The sequence below is a fragment of the Protomyctophum parallelum genome (assembly GCF_964188405.1).
Source record: "Protomyctophum parallelum genome assembly, chromosome: 22".
Taxonomy (NCBI): domain Eukaryota; kingdom Metazoa; phylum Chordata; class Actinopteri; order Myctophiformes; family Myctophidae; genus Protomyctophum; species Protomyctophum parallelum.
The window spans coordinates 27,658,481-27,680,013 of NC_139714.1; the positions used below are offsets into that span (position 1 = coordinate 27,658,481).

At 41.8% G+C, this 21,533-nt stretch overlaps 1 protein-coding gene across 2 annotated transcripts in view; it reads left to right on the top strand.

Moving 5' to 3' along the window:
- The first annotated feature begins 5,120 nt into the window (after window positions 1-5,120).
- Window positions 5,121-21,533, top strand: part of LOC310853282 (chloride anion exchanger-like) — a 54,447-nt gene continuing 38,034 nt past the window's right edge. For both annotated transcript variants that reach the window (XM_083757556.1, XM_083757557.1), the window contains exons 1-4: window positions 5,121-5,700; window positions 8,127-8,211; window positions 10,156-10,224; window positions 13,276-13,351. The gene's annotated coding sequence lies outside the window, so the exon portion shown is untranslated. The remainder of the gene's footprint in view (window positions 5,701-8,126; window positions 8,212-10,155; window positions 10,225-13,275; window positions 13,352-21,533) is intronic.

Here is a 21,533-nt window from a genome sequence, read left to right on the forward strand (position 1 = left end):
TAAAACCAACTTGTTAGAAATTAAACTGTGATTCATACGAAAGCTGGTTTTGTAAATTGATTACAATTTAACACGTTAGAATGCTTAACCTTGTAATCGACCAGAGATACTTTAAATTAGTATTGACGATGAAAGTTCTTCCTCAACAACATTCTAGTATCTTACACAACCATCGCATTTTGAAGTACCGGTACTAAATGCCTATTAATGCCCCAGTATTCGGTGGTGACCACTGAAACCGTGGTCTCTCGGTGGTCACCAGTATGAAATTTAATAGGCCTTTTTAATAAAGTGTCATTGGTGACATCTGTATTGGACATCAACCTTTCAAGAATCCCATTCCTCCCCTGAGATTAACAAGGCGAAACTTTCTATGGGAATTAGCCTGGTAATCTTAATTCCTTAATACAGTTTATGTGTGGCTGGCTATCACACAGACAATATATATTTTTTAAACAAAGCAATACTGCCTCATCAGAGTATGATTCATATATATATATATATATATATATACATACGCTATTGTGCTGAATATAAGACTAGGTTTTTTCCAATGATTCTTTTTTTTACATTCCATGTTCTTTTTCCACAAAACAGTGTCTTATAATCACAATCGTTTTATATTCGGCACAATACGGGATTATTTACAATGCATATGTGTTGGTTAGTTTAATGAAAGAAAATAAAACATCTTGATTAAATAATTATCAAAAATGGATTGCCAAAATAGATGGCATATATAAATAGTTGGCTTATATATGCCAAAATAGATGGCATATATAAGCTTCTATGTTAAAAAAAATACAGGGAAGGGAAAAGATAATAAGAATAATTTAAGTGAGTATTTGTCATATACTGTAGTGTAGTACCTCTGTATTTGATGGAAAACGATAAAGGGGAGGATGGAGATGAAGCCTGTCTAGTGTTATAAATAAATATTAGACCGTCTCAGGTTTAGTTGAGGTGGACATGATAGATAGATAGATAGATAGATAGATAGATAGATAGATAGATAGATAGATAGATCACATGTGTTCATCAGCAAATATAGTTTTGTTTGTGGTCAGCCTCAAAAGTCTAAAATTTACTAGGCCTGCAGTACTGTAGTACCACCTCAGTCCTTTAGATGGCAGTGTTGGCACACTGAACAATGTTTCCAATGTTTGGAACTATAGCCCATAGGCACCCGCTTTGCGGCGAGATCAAAGCGTGTCGCTACTCTCCTACTCTACACTCTGCACCTGGGATGAGGAACGGAACCTTTGTTTGCAGCAGGTGTTTCCCGACGCTCCTTTTTAAGGTTTCCCCTCCCCTCAGAGTAAAACAATAATAACAACTTATATCTCCTAATGTACGGTTTAATGTTGTTTATGTGAAGAGAGTCAGAGACTGTGTTGTGGTGGGTTTAAACGAAGACTTTGAGTGTTTAATGTGGAGTTTATTGAATTGAAGGAAGAACCGTAGAATACAGAAACATGCTTGTTGTTAATTACATTAATTCCAACTCGAACAACACATTTCCAACGTTGGTTTAATACTTGGTTAGTTTCTTGACAGATACATTATTGGTGAAGGCTTTTGTAAACTTTGTTTATACGGCCATTTTAGTTTTATTTCATTATATACCGTGGTGCTGAACAAACATTTGCATTTATAATATTTTTTGTATTGATACTAGGCCTATACTCTCTTTATTATTTATTGCAAAAGTATACGTTGTGTTTGAATGTATTATTTGAATATGCTAATCCTTCATAATAATTAACAGTGGTGGGGGGAAAAGTAGGCATACAGTACATGTTTTACTTAAATAAAAGTATCATTACTCCGTTAAAAGTAAAAGTCTGGAATTCAAAATGTGTGAAAGTACAAAAGTATTATCAAAATGTATGTATATGTAAATATTAAGTACCAAAAGTAAAAGTACTCATTATGCAGAATACGTACCATTTCAAGTTTTTAAATGTTTAAAAAATCTTTTGAAAATAGCAGATTGGCTATTTTCAAATGGCATAGGGCTGAGGTGGTTACCGCATGTTTTGTAATAATAATCAAAATCTACAAAGTAACTATGGTTACTAAGGTTTTCAAAGTAATGCGTGGTCAAAATGACTTCAGGAATGCTTGTATAGAGAGCATAGCAGTGGGTGGTGGGCGTGGTTTTCTTGCACCACTGAAAAGTCTGCCATTCATTTTCCCCCCATAGAGATTTACACACATGGGGACAGCTGGAGAAAATGGCCCAGGACCGGGATGTCTGGAGAGCTCTTGTTCGTGGCCTAGTATGTGCCCAAAGTTGGGCGATATAGCGTAAGTAAGTAAGTAAGAGATTTACACAAATATTTATAAGCCTAGAATCAAACCATCTAGGATTCTGGTGTATCATGACCATAAATCCTGTGAATCCTTTTGAGGTTTTTGATTATTTTTTTTACCCTTTTTACCCTTTATATTACGTCTGTGTGTTCAAAAAATGAAGTAGTAAAAAGTGCTTTGGACAAAACCTCTTAACTCCAAGTCAAAATGTCTGCTAAAGCAACTAACTCCACCACCTCTCCCCCTCCCATGGAAGTAATTGACAATATATAAAGTTACAACACCAACTTTGATGAGGCTGTATTGCTTTGTTTTAAAAAATATAAGGTTTTCTTAATTTCCCGAAAAATGTGTATTTTTCCATTTCCTGAACAATTAACATTTTGGAGTCATGAGGTTTCCTCCCGACAGCAGAGATATCATAATATAATAAAATATTCAAACATGTTTTTTTCTTCACAAAATCAAAGGTTTTATATAGTTCCAATTCACCAGGACCCTGCATGGCTTGATTCAAGCTATAGGATTAAAATAATTGATATGAATATTTGATATAAATCTCTGTGAAATAAAAGAAATAATGTATTTTTCAGAGGATGCATTTTGCATCCCAAAACGCAGTTTATAGTTAAGGGACACAATAAAACAACGACCTCTGCATCCACGGGATGCACTACTGTACTGTTTTGTATTCTAGTTTATTTTGCTAGCTTTAGTTATAATAATCATTTCTTCTTCTGTTTTCTACATGAATATAACCACATTATAACCATACTAACCATAATGAAATGGGAGTTAAATGCTGCAATTTGAAAAAAGGCTAAATCTGATTCCTAACGTGGTTGAAGTGGGACTCATAAAATGTCCCTGGGAATCATTTCTAAAAGACCATCCCTGCATCCTGGGACTCTTTACATTGAAAACCTGTTTACATCACTGATCTAAAAGACCATCCCTGCATCCTGGGACTCATTACATTGAAAACCTGTTTACATCACTGATCTAAAAGACCATCCCTGCATCCTGGGACTCATTCCATTGAAAACCTGTTTACATCACTGCTCTGCTCTATTGTAGGAGTGCAGCACAAGAACCGATGGACCCACCCCCCGGGTGGCAGTGTTGTTTTCGTCGACTAAAACAAAGACGAAAAATGTTCGTCGACTATCTTTTTTCACTGACGAAAACTAAATGGAAACTAAATGAAAACTAAGCTATGATGACTAAAACTAATTAAAGGTATATTCAGTGATTTCACTCAAAAAACCTTAGGTTTCGTTTTTGGCTGTGGGACCCAGCCTTTCGTCCAATCAGGATAGAGAGTCAAAAACGAAACCTAAGGTTTTTTGACCCCCAGGGGTTAACTGGGGACAGGGAGGAACTCCTTATATGGCCAGCACACTCTATAGTAGGGAGGATTATCACAACAAAACAAAAAAATAAGTGATATTTGAATTAAGTGAAATCACTGAATATACCTTTAAGACTAAGTGTATTGACAATTTCGTCAACAGATAGAAACTAGACTAAGATGTTAGGAAGGGACTAGTGGACAAGAGATCCAGTATAATTCATTTTACACTTGGTTGCATGCTGAAAATTGATTGCCATGGCAACCCCACACCTGCTATTTGATTACTTAATTAACCAGTCCACCTTTCACAGTCAGTTTGCACTCTTCAGACACAGACAGACAGACAGACAGACAGACAGACAGATCTCCATGTGGGACGCAGGCAGACGGTTAAAACTGGTGCTATGACAACGGGTATTGCATACTAAGGTTCCCAACTTGCATCGTTCCCAAGTAGGCCAGTGGCCCGACGGGCACAGGTCTAGTGTAGTATAAATATATACTGTATACCGTGTCAGAGAAGGATTATATATATATGTATCTAATGTGTTGTTCACCTTTAGCTAAGACCCGGCCTCTCCCACTTAGACAGTAGACACTCCCACTTGGACACTTTCCAGCCAGGCTCATTCATTCCAATGTAAATCTCATGGATTTTACACATTAAATACTGGTTCATTTTTGGAACCTAGACCTTCAAAATCTCTTCCAAATCCGTCAACAAGGCCTGCCATATGCACTGGAAAAATATGTTCTTTATTAACCTATTCTGAACGGGAACCTATTTTGGTGTTAGCATCATGTCGTGCTTTAGCTATTGAAAAATAGCAGATCTACAAGCTCATAGCGCGCCACCGAGTGGCGCGCTACGAGCTTGTAGGTCTGCTATTTTAGAAAAATCGAAGAACGACTGACATTTTTAGAATCTGATCTCAGGTCAGAATGGGTTCATCAGACCAGTGTGTGTCCAGTGGAAACCTCGTATGAATCTGATCTCAGGCCAGAATGGGTTAAAACAATGTTTTATCATTATAGGAAAACTATTGGTGGAGAGGTTTGTCGACTATAACCCATGTTAGGCGCTTAGCTGTGATTGGACCAGTTTGGGGAGGGGCTTATAGCTATAGGTCAATTGTGTCAATGTTTATGCTGTCGTAGCCGTTTGCTATTGTTTTTGTGCGTAATTAGTGGTTCACCTAATTATCAACGGTTCACCTAAAGTGGACATTCAGTCGTGAACATGTTAGTCCCTAAACGCACGCACGCACGCACGCACACACACACACACACACACACACACACACACACACACACACAGCGGAACCTAGGGGTGGTCGGTCCCTTCTGTTTCCTCTGTCAGGGTGCGACGCCCCCCCCCCATCCATAAGAATTCACACACACAGGACTGTAGGATCAAAAGAGGAACATGGCTGTAGGAAAGACTTTCAGATTCTTAGTGGCTGGTTATTATTAATTATTATTATTATTAATAATATTCTGGCATGTTCATTGTTTAGAATCCGATGAAGACGTGATGCGAGCCGGACTAGTGTTGATTTTGACAGCGCATTTTGATTTTAGTTTTAGTCGTGGTCTCTTGAATAGCTTTCATTTAGATTTTAAGTCACATTTTCGTCACCTGGAATGTTTTATTGTTAGTCTAGTTTTAGTCGACTAAATCTACGGTTGATTTAGTCGACTAAAATGTAGCCGCGTTGCGAGCCGCGTTGCGAGCTTATAGATCTGCTATTTTCAGCATCCAACCAAGTGTAAAATGACTTGTGTCTTTTGCTTATACTGGATGTCTTCTCCACTAGTCCATTTTAGTCTAGTTTTTATTTGTTGACGAAATTGTCCATATATTTAGTCTTAATAGTTAGTCATCATAGCTTAGTTTCCATTTAGTTTCCATGTAGTTTTCGTCAGTGAAAAAAGGTATAGTCGACGGACATTTTTCGTCATAGATTTAGTCGAGGAAAACAACACTGACGTGAGGACGCCTCCAGGGACACTGACCACAACAATGCCAGGTAGGCCAGGATTTCACAAACCTTTTCATGTCAAGGACCCCCAAATTGACACTATAGTCAGCCCGCGGTCCCCTCATTTGAAAAGATTTGCCATGCATTACATTAGAGAAGATTTGTACGGCTCTAGCAGTGATGCTCAACTTGTTTAATTTCAAGGACCCCCAGTTTGACATGCATTAGTCTACGGACCCCCCATTTAATGGCATTTTTATCTCTGGGACCCCCAATTTATATTGTAAAAGCAATGTTCATTTATAACTCAGAGAGTGTACAGAACAGAACCAAATGGACCCTAACGGGTCCATTTGGTTCTGTCAAAGTGGTTGTTCTTGTCAAAGTGGTGCCAGGCAGCGTCATGTTGACATTTAACAACAATACACCTGATTGTAGACAAGCTCAGGTTGTGATCCACTCACTGAGACTCACACAGACGCTCTCATTCACGTTGGAAACGGGCCCTTCATAATGTACCCCGTAAGGGTCCATTTTTGGTTACATTTGTAGTACGTGCACTTTCAGAGTTATAAAGGAACACCGGAGTATTTTATTGTACTCTCTCTCGGAAATGGATTTGCTGGTGTCGGGTTTGCTCCTGGAGTGTTTTTTTTCCCAGATGGGACCACCATCATGAAATGTCATTCTGGGTTGGAACTAGAGATGGCCCGATACTGTATCGGTATCGGCCCTTATTTGGTCATATCGGGTCGTATCGGTTTCGGCGAATATGCCAGTCTAACCAGTGATCCGGGGTAATATAAGGGGTTGACACTGTGGCAGGAATACAATATTAAGGCATGTGGCGTTTGCTTTGGAGTTGCATGTGAAGTGCACATTTGAGTGAGGAGTCTGCTATTAACAACACAAGATAAAATAAGTAATGTTCTTTTTATTATTATTATAAATATTATTCTCTGGTATAGGTATTCAGTATTCGGTATTCGGTATCGGCTAACACAGAAATTGTGGGATCGGATCGGAAAGGAAAAAAGTGTATCGGGACATCCCTAGTCCCAAGGAACCGTCTGCCTGCCTGCCTGCCTGCCTGCCGGCCTGCCTGTCTCTCTCTCTCTACCTGCCTGCCTGCCTGCCTGTCTCTCTCTCTCTGCCTGCCTGCCTGCCTGCCTGCCTGCCTGTCTCTCTCTCTGCCTGCCTGCCAGCCTGCCTGCCTGTCTCTCTCTGCCTGCCTGCCTGTCTCTCTCTCTGCATGCATGCCTGCCTGCCTGTCTCTCTCTCTGCCTGCCTGCCTGCCTGCCTGTCTCTCTCTCTCTCTGTCTGTCTGTCTGTCTCTCAGACGGCGCCAGTATTGTCCGCAGCATTCCCAGAGGGTCCGAGCACTTCCTGCTTCCTATCACACCCACTTCTGAACACACACACACACACACACACAGCGTTTGTTGTTGTTGTTTTTTAATTATTTTTCATTGAGCCGTTCCTTATTGTCATCGCCGCTAAGTCAGGCAGCAGCAGGCTGCGTTCCACGTCGGTTGTGTGACCATACTGTACATAAAGTGGTGGGAAGAGAACTCAAACGCTGTACTGAAGTAAAAGTATCAATACTTCAATATAGAACGGAATTCAAAATGCACTTGAGTGAAAGTACAAAGGTAGTACAAAGTACTGCAGAAGAATGTCCCACAGAATGTCCCACTTACTATGTGGTATCTTTGCGGTTATTGAACGTTTGAAGGAGTTTTAATTATTCCATTAGATCATTCAATTATATGATTGTTATTCTATCACGAGATTAAGAGGTAAGACTTAGTTAAGAAGTAGAGTCGCTGCCTCTTCGCCTGGAAAGGAGCCAGCTGATGTATGTTCAGGGCATCTGGTTAGGATGCCTCTCGGGCGTCTCCCTAGGGAGGTCCTCGAGGCACGTCCCACTGGGAGGAGACCCCGGGGCAGACCAAGGACCAGATGGATTATATCTCCACTGGGAGGAGACCCCGGGGCAGACCAAGGACCAGATGGATTATATCTCCACTGGGAGGAGACCCCGGGGCAGACCAAGGACCAGTTGGCGGAAACACGTAGACTCACTGGCCTTGGAACGCCTCGGGATCCCCCAGGAGGAAGTCACTAATGTTGCTCTGGAGAGGGAAGTCTGGGAGCTCTCTAGTGGAGCTGTTGCCCCCCGCGACCCGACTACGGATAAGCAGTTGAAGATGGATGGATGGATGGAAGAGTGGATACAAGTTGACTATTATAGTGTGATGCAGCATGTTGCAAAGTTCTTTCATTTAAAAATAAAGGCTGCATGGAAGGCCCTCTGGTTTCCTCTCTAAAATCAACGGAACAGTTTGACCTTGGAATATGCATTTCTTATCGCGATGGCCTGCTAACATTACAGACATTATTTACATTAGTCCTTTTCCTTCCCGACACACGGTGTGTGGACGTGTTAATCTTTCCTTTTCTTCCTTCCAAAGTCTGGCGTGTTCCTCCACCATGCTCGGAAACATAACCTGGGACAGACATTTACCGCAACGTGAAGGACTAATTAAGGAAGAGAATGTAAGTCTGCACACATTTATTTTCTAACACGATTCTTTGATATCATTTTGATAGCGTACGGGAGGTAAGACGCATGGATGTCGTGAAGCCCTTATTCATGAACTCACTCAGACCTGAGACCAGATTCTACAAATCTGAAAAAACCTAATGTTTCTGTCACTGGTGCTCAAACGGTTCTCATCTCAAAATGTTTTGTTCCAGCGGTTGTTTAAGTGGTCACACCCACCAGTTGTCACGGTCCGTGACATGACATGGCAACCTGAATGTATATCAGACCTTCTGGAAGCACATCAGAATCAGAATCAGAATCAAACTTTATTGTCACATCACATTACAAGTAACATGGGTGAAATTCTTGTTTGTGCAGGCTCATCATTGCAGTTAAAAGAAGAAAAGTGCATAGTACATGACATGACATCTACATGGTACAATATGTAAAAAATAAAAAGTAAAGTGATGTAGCCTATGTGTATATATATAAAGTAGTCTCTACTAAAAGGAGACCAATTCAGTTCAGTCTGTGCGGTGTCACCAGTCCTAGTTCTTGTTCAGCAGTCTAATTGTTGACAAGTAGAAACTGTTCAAGAGTCCGGTGGTGCTGCTCTTGATGCTCGTGTAGCGTTTGCCCGGCCGTGGGCGTGGAAATGGTTTGAACAGGCTATGGCTGTGCCGGTCCGCTGCTTGAGGTCCTCCAACTTAAGGCTCATACATAGTCTGGATTTTCGGTGGTGAGGTGACCACCGAACTACAACATGACGTCACTGAGCCGCGGTGAAGAGCAAACCACCGCCACCGCTCCAGCCCTTCTCTCTGTTTTTACTCACCACCGCTCAACGTTATTTCAGCTCCGGTGTTCAGCTCACCACCGAAAATCCAGACTATGAATAGGCCTTTAGTGGTCCCTAAAACTAATCTGGTGACCAAGGGCGACATTCTGCAGCACTATTGCCGTAGGTAGTACTTGCCGTAGCACTTGCCCTGGCCTCAACCTCCTACCTACAGGCGTATGCACAGGCTCAACTTGTAACTTAAAATAGCACTTTATGTAGACGGGATTAAGAGCGTCTGCTAAATGCCCAAATTGTAAATTGGCCAATGAAAACACACGGGACTGCATTGTCGGGCGGGGGGTGACAGGCAATGAAAACACACTTGTTGACGGGGTGAGGGCTGTCACTCAACAACCGGCACGACGGGTTTCTGTCTGTCAGCGTGACGTTAATGAACTTTATTTATATAGCACCTTTCAGAGCAAGGTTCCAAAGTGCTGTACAGTACAAGGTTAAAAAAACACAAACAACATGTAGCAAATCATAATCAAGGGCAGTTTTAAAAACTAGAAACATAAAGAAAAGAAGACAACATAGCAACGTTAACCCCTTAAGGCCCGGAGCGCATCTGTGTCACCTTTTAAACCACTTTTTAAACCATTATTTTAGACTTTAAGCTGTTGATATAAAAAATGCTATTTTTGAGGGGGCGCTATAGACCCTCCTATATATCCAGCTTTGAGGGTCTGTGTAAACACAAACATTGGAGAGCACATTGTGATTGGCCAGAATGAGATGACGTATGATGATAAGAGCGCCCCTCACTTCACACAGGTGTGACTTCTTTATTTTATTTTAATCGTGAAGAATATCTTTGAATATATATTCTTTCACAGCAAACGTTTTTAACTACAATATTTGCTTCTGGGGGGGGGGGTTCCTGGAACAAGATATTTTCAGATGGGGGGTCGGCGGCCAAATGCAGTATATAATTTTAGGAGGTCCTTGACATGAAATAGTTTTGAGAACCACTGAAAATATAGAAATATTGGGTCTTTCTGAAAACTTAGAAGACTTGTTTGTTTTGTAGAATGTGGTCTCGGGCCTCAACGTGTTAACGTCCCGTTCATTCATTAGGCTGTCTTTGTTCCTCTTCTTGTCTTTTATTGGACAGGTTTCAAAGAGCCCCGCCCCCTTCCAGCCAGGAAGATGACCATATTTAGACCTATGATATCCAGCAGAGGTGAGGGGAAAAAAATATCAGTCGCTTGTAATTGCAGGCCTAATACGTCTTGTAATAATAGTTTAACCCATTTTGGGAGGGAACCCCTTTTGGTGTTTTAAAGCATTATGTTATACTTTAGCGTTTGGAAAATAGCAGATCTAACATATTTTCAGATGGGGGTCGGCGGCCAATTACATATATGTTTGATGTGTGTGATAAAGTGTCTGAGGAATACCTAAATTGTTACTTTCCACCACTGTGCGCGTCCACACGGCCATGGATGATCTGCATTATAAACACTTCATTTCCCAGGGGTCCCCTGGGGGAGGCAGCGGCTATGGGATCCTAGTGGTGGTCCCCAGGGTGGAGGGGACGACCACCTGGGATGACCCAAGACCCTGTGTGAACCTGGGGGAGAGAGAGAGAGAGAGAGGGAGAGAGAGGGAGAGAGAGAGAGAGGGAGAGAGAGAGGGAGGGAGACAGGGAGGGAGACAGACAGACAGACAGATAGCCCTGGTCCAGTGCTTACAGTGAGTCTCTCTCTGACGCCCTGTGGAAGTCCCTTCCGCAGCCCTCTAGTGATTTTCTCACTCCCATGCGAGTGTTTACAATTCCCAGCAAATAAACAAAACGACGTAACTACTCACCGACACAAAGCCTGCTAGACCTTAAGGTAAAAGTCTATTCTCGATGCTGGGAAGCATCTTAGGTCCCCAGCTTCTCTAAAATGAGAGAAGCTGGGGACCATTTATTCTACTACGGCATTTCCGGGTTTCTTCTGCGCCGATCTGGTTGGATTCATTTTATTTAATGATTAAAATAGTGCATTTTAGAGAGAAGCTGGGGACCTGAGACACTTCCCAACTACGAGAATAGACTTTTACCAAGTTCTAGCAGGCTTTGTGTCGGTGAGTATAGTTACGTCGTTTTGTTTATTTGCTGGGAATTGTAAACAATAGTACGGGAGTGAGAAAATCGCTAGAGGGCTGCGGAAGGGACTTCCACAGGGCGTCAGAGAGAGACTCACTGTAAGCACTGGACCAGGGCTAACAGACAGACAGACGAAAGAGGCGGGACGCCGAAACCAGACCGAAACAAAGACGGGGCAGCGAAAGCGAGACAGATGGGTAGGTTGTGAGGGCATAGAGAAGCAGCGAAACGAACGCACCCAAAGACGGCATCACTTTAAGCCAGGCTTGCGTGGCATGTAGAGCAGAGTGCTACTCTGTGATACTATGGCCATACAGCAATTACACCAGATCTCTATAGCCATATGCAAACAACCAACTGTTTAAGTGCCGGCGCTATGAGCTTGTAGATCTGCTATTTTAGGAGAAAGAAATCGTGAAAATGTGGCGCAAATAATTGAATATATATTCTTTCACAGCGAATGTTTTTAACTCATATCCTTTTTTTTTGGGGGGGGGGGGTCCCTGGAACAACATACTTTCAGATGGGGGTCCGGTGGCCAAATTCATATAATATTTGCGGGTCCTTGACAGAAAAAATTGTTTGAAGAATCACTGATGAAACATGAGGTTTCTCAGAAAGATTTTAGAAGACATTTGTACAGTTGACTCAGCCTCAGGTCTCAATAGGTTAATAATAGATTGTGACAATAACATGATGCAATAATTGAACGTGCCGTTAACTGTGTTACATGATGTACAGTACTAGCATTTATTATGCTACCGTTGATTGGCCGGACGAGATTACACAAAGGAAACTTGTACGTCGAGTCCTGTGTAAAAATGCTGAAGGTCTGAGCTGACAGCGACGTGTTTGCTTTGCTCTCGAGCGTGATGCGCGCACACACACACACACACTCATGCACGCGCACACACACACACACACACACACACACAGCACCACAACATTAACACAACACAACATTAACCCATTTAGCACGGGAAATGCATTTGTGTCGCTTAGCCGTTGTTTTAAACATTAGGCTGTTGAAAAATAGCAGATTTACAAACTCATATATATATATTTTTTGAAAAATCGTTGACTGGGTGAAGAAATAGGTTACAAAATCGTGGGATAACGTAGAAAGATCGTGAAAATGTGGTGCAAATATTTGAATATATATTCTTTCAGAGCGAATGTTTTTAACTCAAATCTTTGCTTCTGAGTCGGGGGGTCCCTGGAACAACATATGTTCAGTTCTAGGGTGACCAGACCATGTTCAGTTGAGGGTCCGACAGTCAGATACATATAATATTTTGGGGGTCCTTGAGATTAAATAGTTTGAGCACCACTGACATGCATTAGAAACATAGGGTTTTTCAAGAAGACATTTTTGTAGAATCTGGTCCTCAGGTCTAGATGGATTAATCACAGGCCGGCATTACTTTCCCACACGGCCTGCAGGGACCACCTGATTCCCAGGGGAATTCCTCCAGGGACCACCTGATACTCGGGGGGGGGGGGGGGGGGGGGGGGACGACGACGACGACAGGCGTGTGCACACATAGTCATCAAAGGAGGCTCGATCTTTTTTTACCCCATCTGTAAAAACAACTGTCCTCTCCAGACCACGAATGCAGCATTTTCCTACACGGTGAAGTAAATGCAAATCCCACCCCTCTCCTTTCCATGCCATATATGTACCCAAGAATTAATTTGCTTTTTTTCCCCTGAACTCTCTCTGATCTTGAGAACGCAGCATTTCGTGTTGAAATAATTTGTTTTTCGTTAATCCATGTCGTCGCCGCAACTCCAGTATAGGCAGTAGTTTTGATGAATTGAACAAGGTGGACCCTCTTGTAAACAAGTGTAATGCTGTATTTATTGGGTTGTCTACTCACAGTTATCTCAGTCTTTATATTGAGTTGTGCTTGAAATGTACTGTATAATTCTGCAAACTGTTAATAAATATTTCAATCAAAGCCAACTGGGTCGGTCGCGCCGGGAAAATAGCCGATCTACAAGCTCTCAACGCGTCGCGGCGCGACGCGTTGAGAGCTTGTAGATCGGCTATTTTCTTCCAAAAAGTGCATGCATGCCCTCTTACTGTACTTATCTGCCCCTGCCTCCCGTAACACTCTCTCTGCACGTGTCTGTCAGCAGGGGAAGTCCTCCTGGATGAATGACGGAGAGTCCACAGCGAGCCAGAAGGCACACACTGACTGCAGGCTGCAGGGTGAGTCGCTTTCTTTGGTTACTTTTATTTACTTTTTTTTCCCCCTTTTTTTGCCAGTTTCCTGCAAGGTTAAAAAGGTTGTACTTTGTACTACTTTTCTGTGCTACTTTTTTGTGCATGGTGCATAAGAGTACAACTTTATTGTTTCATCTTGTGTACAGGTGCATAAGAGTAGGCCTACAACTTTATTGTTCAGTCTTGTGTACATGGTGCATAAGATTACAACTTTATTGTTTCATCTTGTGTACAGGTGCATAAGAGTAGGCCTACAACTTTATTGTTTCATCTTGTGTACATGGTGCATAAGAGTACAACTTTATTGTTCTGTTTTGTGTACATGGTGCATAAGATTACAACTTTATTGTTTCATCTTGTGTACAGGTGCATAAGAGTAGGCCTACAACTTTATTGTTTCATCTTGTGTACATGGTGCATAAGAGTACAACTTTATTGTTCTGTTTTGTGTACATGGTGCATAAGATTACAACTTTATTGTTTCGTCTTGTGTACATGGTGCATAAGATTACAACTTTATTGTTTCGTCTTGTGTACATGGTGCATAAGATTACAACTTTATTGTTTCGTCTTGTGTACATGGTGCATAAGATTACAACAATTAAATTCATGGCTATATATCGTTGCTGTCGGGAGGAAACCTCATAACTCCATTTGTTTTTGCATAAATCAGTGCTATTGAACACCCTTTACGTCTGTGTGTTGTTTCATGAATCAGTGCTATTGAACACGCTTTACGTCTGTGTGTTATATTGAACCAATGGAAAGTAGTAAAAAGTGCTTTGGACAAAACCTCTTAAGTCCATTGGACCCTCACAATGTCTGCTAAAGCAGGGGTTTTCAACTGATTGTGAACCAGGGACCACCACCCTGACTTTGAATCAACCTGGGGACCACTATTGTGTTGGGCGGGGAACTGGGGATAGGGGCTAAGATTAGTGCTTTTGTAAGTTAACACTTGCTATGCATCCCATGTGTATACATATACTGTTTCTCAACCGTTGACACTGGTACTGGTAAAATGTCTGATTATTACTGGTAAAATGTCCTAATAATAATTACTCAACCAGACAATAACTCCCTTTTTCTGTTGAATTTCTTGAACTCCAACTTGTCAGTAAATGACAACATGGATGGACTCATCACAGGTCACTAGTTCACGGTTTCTCAACTAGTGGAAAGAACATTGAAAACAAATCCTACATTACTAAATGCATGGTCAGGGACCACATGCAATACCTCCACGGACCACCAGTGGTCCACAGACCACCTGTTGAAAACCCATGTGCTAAAGCAACTAACTCCACCACCTCTCCCCCTCTCATGCAAGTAATTGACAATATATAAAGTTACAGCACCAACTTTGATGAGGCTGAATTACTATGTTTTAAAAATATAAGGTTTTCTTTATTTCCTGAAAAATGAACATTTTGGAGTTGTGAGGTTTCCTCCCGACAGCAGAGATTATGTTCCATACAGGGGGGCAGTCAGCCAGATATTTCGTGAAGCCTCATTTGAAATCGGTAGTTCATATAATGGCCTGTTGTGGCGCTGGACTGGACCCAAAAAGCCCCATAGCTCCATAGAGGCCTATGTATTTTGGCCCAACTTCACCTAGACTGTATTACCTTAATAAACATGGTCATGAATACTTTCTTCTTCCAGTCACTAGTTTAAAGTCTCATTTCTAATGTCATAATATTCTTTTTGGAAAATTATGGTCCCATTAATTAAAAAAATTACCATAAAGTCGCGTATGTTCTGAGGGGCGTGGCTACCGTTACAGTCTATGATCGGGATTCCCCTCCCACTCAAGAGTCTTCTCCTCCCACTCGAGTCAAAATAAAAACCAACGGAGAAGAAGGGGGGAAGTCCCGCCTCGTTGTCTGGGCAGCCAATGACCAGCTGGTACAAAACGGAGCCAGCCAATGGCCAGCTGGTACCAAAAGATGGCGACTTACATCAGGAATTAGCATATCATTACAGGCTTCATTTTACGTTCATGTTAGACCCGGGGAACGCTTTGTCCATATTTTTTACAGTCTATGGTTCCATACAAGACATTTAGTTTAGAAATGAAGGTGCAGTTCGAGAATAATTAGTGCAATCCAGTACAGATTATCAGACAAAACAAACAGGGGAAAATCAAACCAAAGTTTTAAAAGAAAACCTCACACCTTCTACTGTGTCAGTTCATTTGAACCCATTTTGAGCGGGAACCCCTTTTGGTGTTAGCATCATGTTATGCTTTAGCTATTGAAACATAGCAGATCTACAAGCTCATAGCGCGCCACCGAGTGGCGCGCTACGAGCTTGTAGGTCTGCTATTTTTGAAAAATCGAAGAACGACTGACATACTGTAGAAACACAGCTTTTCCAGAAAGCTGTCAGGATGTAGAAGACATTTTTAGAATCTGATCTCAGGTCAGAATGGATTAAGGTGCTCGATACTGTACATACTGTACATGACTGTGTTATTTATCTAATCATGTCATCATGTTTATGTTAGATGGAGGCGTTTTTAGTAGGCGTGCACGATTATGAAATGATGATCGATCTCCGATTATCTGCAGGGTATCTGCATATCTGCCGATACCGATTCTGACCGACTCCGATATTATACAGAGGACCACAATGGAAACAAGCCTATAGGCCCCTATAGGGGCTTATTGACCCTAAAGCCTGTTAATAAAGTATTCAATCAATCAATAAATAGACAATACTCTTCTCCAAGTGTCTGTTTTCACACCTGAATGAGATGAGTGCACAAATTAAATGTAGATTTTCTTTTAAATGTTTTCTTTTTTTGCTGGTGCAAAACAATGAAATAATTAAGCAATATTACACAAGAGGGTGTGCGTTAACGTGATTATTGCCACGACAGTGATGCGGTAAGGAACGAGACGGAAGTCGAGTTCCGCAAGCATCACTGAAGCATCTACTGAACTTGTAGATCGGCTATTTTCAAATTGCCGAAATTTATATACACTACAGGGGCCGAAGTGGTAAATGTATGTTTTGTAATAATAGTCAGAGGGCTCCATTAACCAGTTCCAATAATATTACATATCATATTACAGTTTTATGAGCTGGGGGCGTGTGGTATGTCATATAGCAATTTTGGGCATGTTAAGAAGCGCTTTCGACACCCGGTGGATTGCGCAAAACGGCCTTGAATTAGTCATGGGAGTGTTTAAGGAGTGTTTGAGACATACCCAATCAACATGTCCGTACTATTCTCTTTTCCAGTCAGCTGATGTCACATACGGAATGCGCACTTTGGGGATCGTGGTATTACATTTCTTCAGGCTGGCACCATAGAAGACATGACATATGACTTTGTCACATTTGGGTTAATTATTCCTATTGCACTGCATGCTGTCACCTTTATGCCTCAAAATAATTTGTTTCTATTGAAAAACACCAGTAAAATTATATTTTAATTTAAATTATAATTATATTATATTTGAAATGAGTTGAATGCGTGGTGCTAATGCTGTGGCCCGTGATGGTATATTATGGTCTTCGCTCGTAGCATTTTATTGAAGAAGACTTGAATCGGGTGTGATATGTATCGGATGTGTATGAAAGCAAACTTCCCAAGGATTATGGAGATGTTTTTATTTTTTTTAAAGGTTGAGAAATTAAAGAATTATGGCCGTTTCTAATCTCAACATTTTACAAAAAAAAGACGCAACAAAAGAGCTGTTGCCATGTCTCATAGAAACAAGTAAATAGGTCTATAAAAATAATCCCAAAATAAGCGCATATAACAGGGGTCTGTAACCTATTTGAAATGAAGTGCCATGTTTTTATTTTCTAGATAGTGAGTCTGCCATATCCAGATTAATTTGAATGACACCACATTAAAATAAAAAAACATATTTTGATTGTCCACAAATATAAAGTTCTTCCTTCTTTTTAAATATGTTCTTGCACGTTGTTATAATGATCATTATATATCCCCCTGCAGTCAGAGTTCATAGTTTTAATGAATGAATGTGATGCATTGTGAGCTGGTAGATCTGCTATTTTCAAAAGTAATCTTGGAAAATTTTAATTAAATCTTTGGATTAGCCGTCCTTAGTTGGGCAAATGCATTCATCTGGGGATCCTTGACATGGGAATGTGCTGTGTGAGGATCACTGGTTTAAACAACATTAGGAGAAAAGCCCACATAACCACTTTAGAAACAAGAAAAGCAACCACAACTAGTAACTACCAATATGTACAAGCAACTTTACAGAAAAAGAAGCCGCTTATAATAAACAGACATGGCAACACTCCAGCAGACTCCCAGAGCCGCTCAAGTGTAAAATCAAACAGTGCTTTTTGCATTTATGAGGTGGTCAGACCCACGTCTTATCGTTATGCGCTGAGTGTTTTTAGGTCAAGGGGCTTAATAGCAAATTGCCTTTCATAATACGATTGTGCGCAAAGCAAGGGCAATGTATGTATTACCCCATTGTAAAACGGACCTTCAAAATCCAGCCCAGAATCTCCAAAGTAACTAAAGTTTAATTGTTTAATTTTAGTGGAGTAAAAGTAAGATATTTGCCTCTGAGACGTAGTGGAGTAGAAGTAAAAAGTATTTGGATATTGGAAATACTCCAGTAAAGTACAAATACCTCAAAATTGTACTTGAGTGCGGTACTTTCCTAAGTAAAATGTACTTAGTTTCCACCAGTGGAATTTGAGATACTGTAGGTGTAGGTTTGGCACCAGAACTGACATAACTTTATACATGCCTTATCTCTTTGATTATCGTCGCGTTGTGATTAATTTAATCGTTGATTACAACGTGATTACAACGTGTGTGTGTGTGTGTGTTTGACATGCTTGTCAAATAAGGACATAGTACGTGTTCACAGCGTTATCAGCTTGTAGATATATTTACAGCCCTGTTGGGGTTAAAGTTTGTGCCATAAAAGTGACACCTTTTATGCTTTGTTCACGTTTATTATTATATATTTTTTGCCTTATGTGTGCTTCGGTTTGCCGACAATCTTCCAGACGCCGTGGGGAGAGAGTTTTATTGGAGACCGTGGAGGAGTATATATATACTTTATGGAAGAAACGTGTTGCGTGTTTTCAAGGCATTTCCGAGAATCTATTTTCAGACGAAATGTTTGCTCAGAGAGATGTACAGTTATAAGGTGAAGTAGTTGATTGTCCCGCCTGGCCTACAGTCCACTTCAGGCCCACTTACAGTAGGCCTTTCAATCTAAGGCAGGGGTTCTCAACCCGTGGGGGGTCGCCAAATTATTTTGGGGGGGGTCCCCAAATTATATTTTTAATATTATTGTTATTATATTTTTTTCTTTTGCAACTGAATGGCTGGAAAATGGAAATTAAGAGTTTACATATTACGTGGCGCATGCATAAACTTTCCTTAATGATTGTATCTGGTTTCAGTATTAATTCATGATATATTTTCTCTATTATTAAGGTTATTTTTGCAGTCAGTTTGTATTTGTGGTGGGGAGGGGGGGGGGGGGGGTCGCGAAACATGGCCAAAGCATTTCTGGGGGTCCCCCCCAGCCAAAAACTTTGAGAACCCCTGATATAAGGTTTCATGACCCTACAGAAATTGCAATTGTAATCATTCAAGGTAAATTAAGGGGATGACAGTTGGGGTACCATTACCATTAACAACCTATAAGACAAAACATTTCTCACTTTCATTATGAGGTCAGGAGGCCTAAATTGGTTAAAGTTTAAAGCATGGGTGGGAAACTTTGACGTTGGAGAGGGCCAATATATTTCCACACTCACTCCAGAGGGCCACAGTGCATATTACTGTCGTATAGCAAAAATAGACGATCCACAAGCTCAAAACACGTCGCAATGCGACGCGTTTTGAGCTTGTAGATCAGCTATTTGTATTTTAATTGAAAACCTGAATAATTTTGAGCTATTTTTGAATTGGAATCCTGAAGAGTAACCTTTTTATTGAATTTCAAATGCATTTAGTTATAGTTACTAGCCCTTACCCGTTGTGAGATATTTCCCCCCCCCCCCTTGTGGCCGTGGGGGGTACTGCGCCCGGGTGCGTTTGTAATTGACTAATCAATTAATTAATAATCATTACTGTGTCAAATCGAAAAAAGGGCTTCGTTACGCCCTCCACATTCATATGGTCAATGCCTGTGTGAAAAGGGAGTGATTGGTGCAGGCAGTAAGGAGTTACGGCACTGTTTCTGACAGACACACACACAGACACACGCAGACATTGTTAGAATTATAGTATGATGATGATAGTATGATGATAACTTTATGAACGTTTTTAGCCCTAAGGAGTTTTTTTTTCATGCAAAACTATTCTAATGCTCGGAATGGGTTGAGAAACATTTAAATCCTGGACAGATCTAAAAGACATTCCCTGCAGGCCGTCTAAACCAGCGGTGTCACCGTGTGTAGTGTTGTTCATTGGAGATCTCGTCTGGCAAGATTTTTGTCTACAGTGGAAGGCATCCTCACAGTGCTGACAGATTGCCAAGGTCACTGGGGGAAAGTCACTAAGTACATTTACTCAAGTACTGCACATAGGTAACATTTTGAGTTTTTTTCTTCTTTTTTGAGTGGTGCAATTAACCACTGTGTCCCTGGGTCCCTGGGTCTGTCTGTCCACGCACGGAAATAGCTTGGTTGGTAACTCTGTCATTTCTCGACCGCTTCGGACGCGGGGCGGCTCGCCGGAACCGGGCCAGCCCCCTGGGCACATTCTTGGTGGTCTGGATGTTTCGGGGGACCCCCTGGGTACCCCCCCCCCCCCCCAGATGGTAACTTTGTCATTTCTCGACCGTTTCGTACGTGGGGCGGTTCGCCGGAACCAGCCCTCCCTCCTTTCCTGTGGGTCTGGAACTTCTGTGAAGCCAACAGGGACCCCCACACAGCGTTGCACCACTCACTTCACATGGGTGTGATGTGTTCACTTTACTGGAGTATTTCCAAATCTGTACATTCAATTCTACTCCACTACATCTCAGAGGCAAATATTGTAATTATACTCAACAATTGTTTTTTTATTAAGATTAGTTAGTTTGTAGATTGTGATTTCGGCCATTTGAAAATAGCCGATCTACAAGCTCAAAATGCATCGCGATGTTGATACGACGCATTGTAGCTTGAATACTGTAAGTACATTTTCATGCCAATACTTTTGCACTTTTACTGAAGTACATTTTGATTTCCGTACTTTTACTTGTAAGGGAGTACATAGAGCACCGAAGTCCTGAAGTTACTCGCTCATCCCCTCGCTCGTTCCCAACCAAACCTATGACCTTTATCACATCTAGGGTCTGTCCGTGTTGTCGCGTTCCCAGATTACGCGCATACTGTATAATATATACTGTATAGGTCTGGCCCGCTCAGAGTGGCTGTCATGGCATGATGACACCCTATGGGTGCCTTGACACCAGTCCACGCCTCTCAAACCAGCACTTGCCCGGTCGGGCAACCTGAAAGCAAACTCCACCTCCCCTAATGTTTTATTTACCTGCCAGGTCCAAGTGGGCGACCCTTGAAGTTTTATTTTCCTGTCAGCGGCAGTTGGGCAACCCTTAGTGTTTTATTTACCTGCCAGGGGCAGGTGGGCGACCCTTAGTGTTGTATTTAGCTGCCAGGGGTAGTTGGGCGACCCTTAGTGTTGTATTTAGCTTCCAGGGGCAGGTGGGCAACCCTTAGTGTTGTATTTAGCTTCCAGGGGCAGGTGGGCAACCCTTAGTGTTGTATTTAGCTTCCAGGGGCAGGTGGGCAACCCCTAGTGTTTTATTTAGCTTCCAGGGGCAGGTAGGCAAACCTTAGTGTTGTATTTACCTGCCAGGGGCAGGTGGGCAACCCTTAGTGTTTTATTTAGCTTCCAGGGGCAGGTGGGCGACCCTTAGTGTTGTATTTAGCTGCCAGGGGCAGGTGGGCGACCCTTAGTGTTGTATTTAGCTGCCAGGGCCAGGTGGGCAACCCTTAGTGTTTTATTTAGCTGCCAGGGCCAGGTGGGCAACCCTTAGTGTTTTATTTAGCTGCCAGGGCCAGGTGGGCAACCCTTGGTGTTTTATTTAGCTGCCAGGGGCAGGTGGGCAACCCTTGAAGTTTTATTTTCCTGTCAGGGGCAGGTGGGCAACCATTGAAGTTCTATTTACCTGCCAGGGCCAGGTGGGCAACCCTTAGT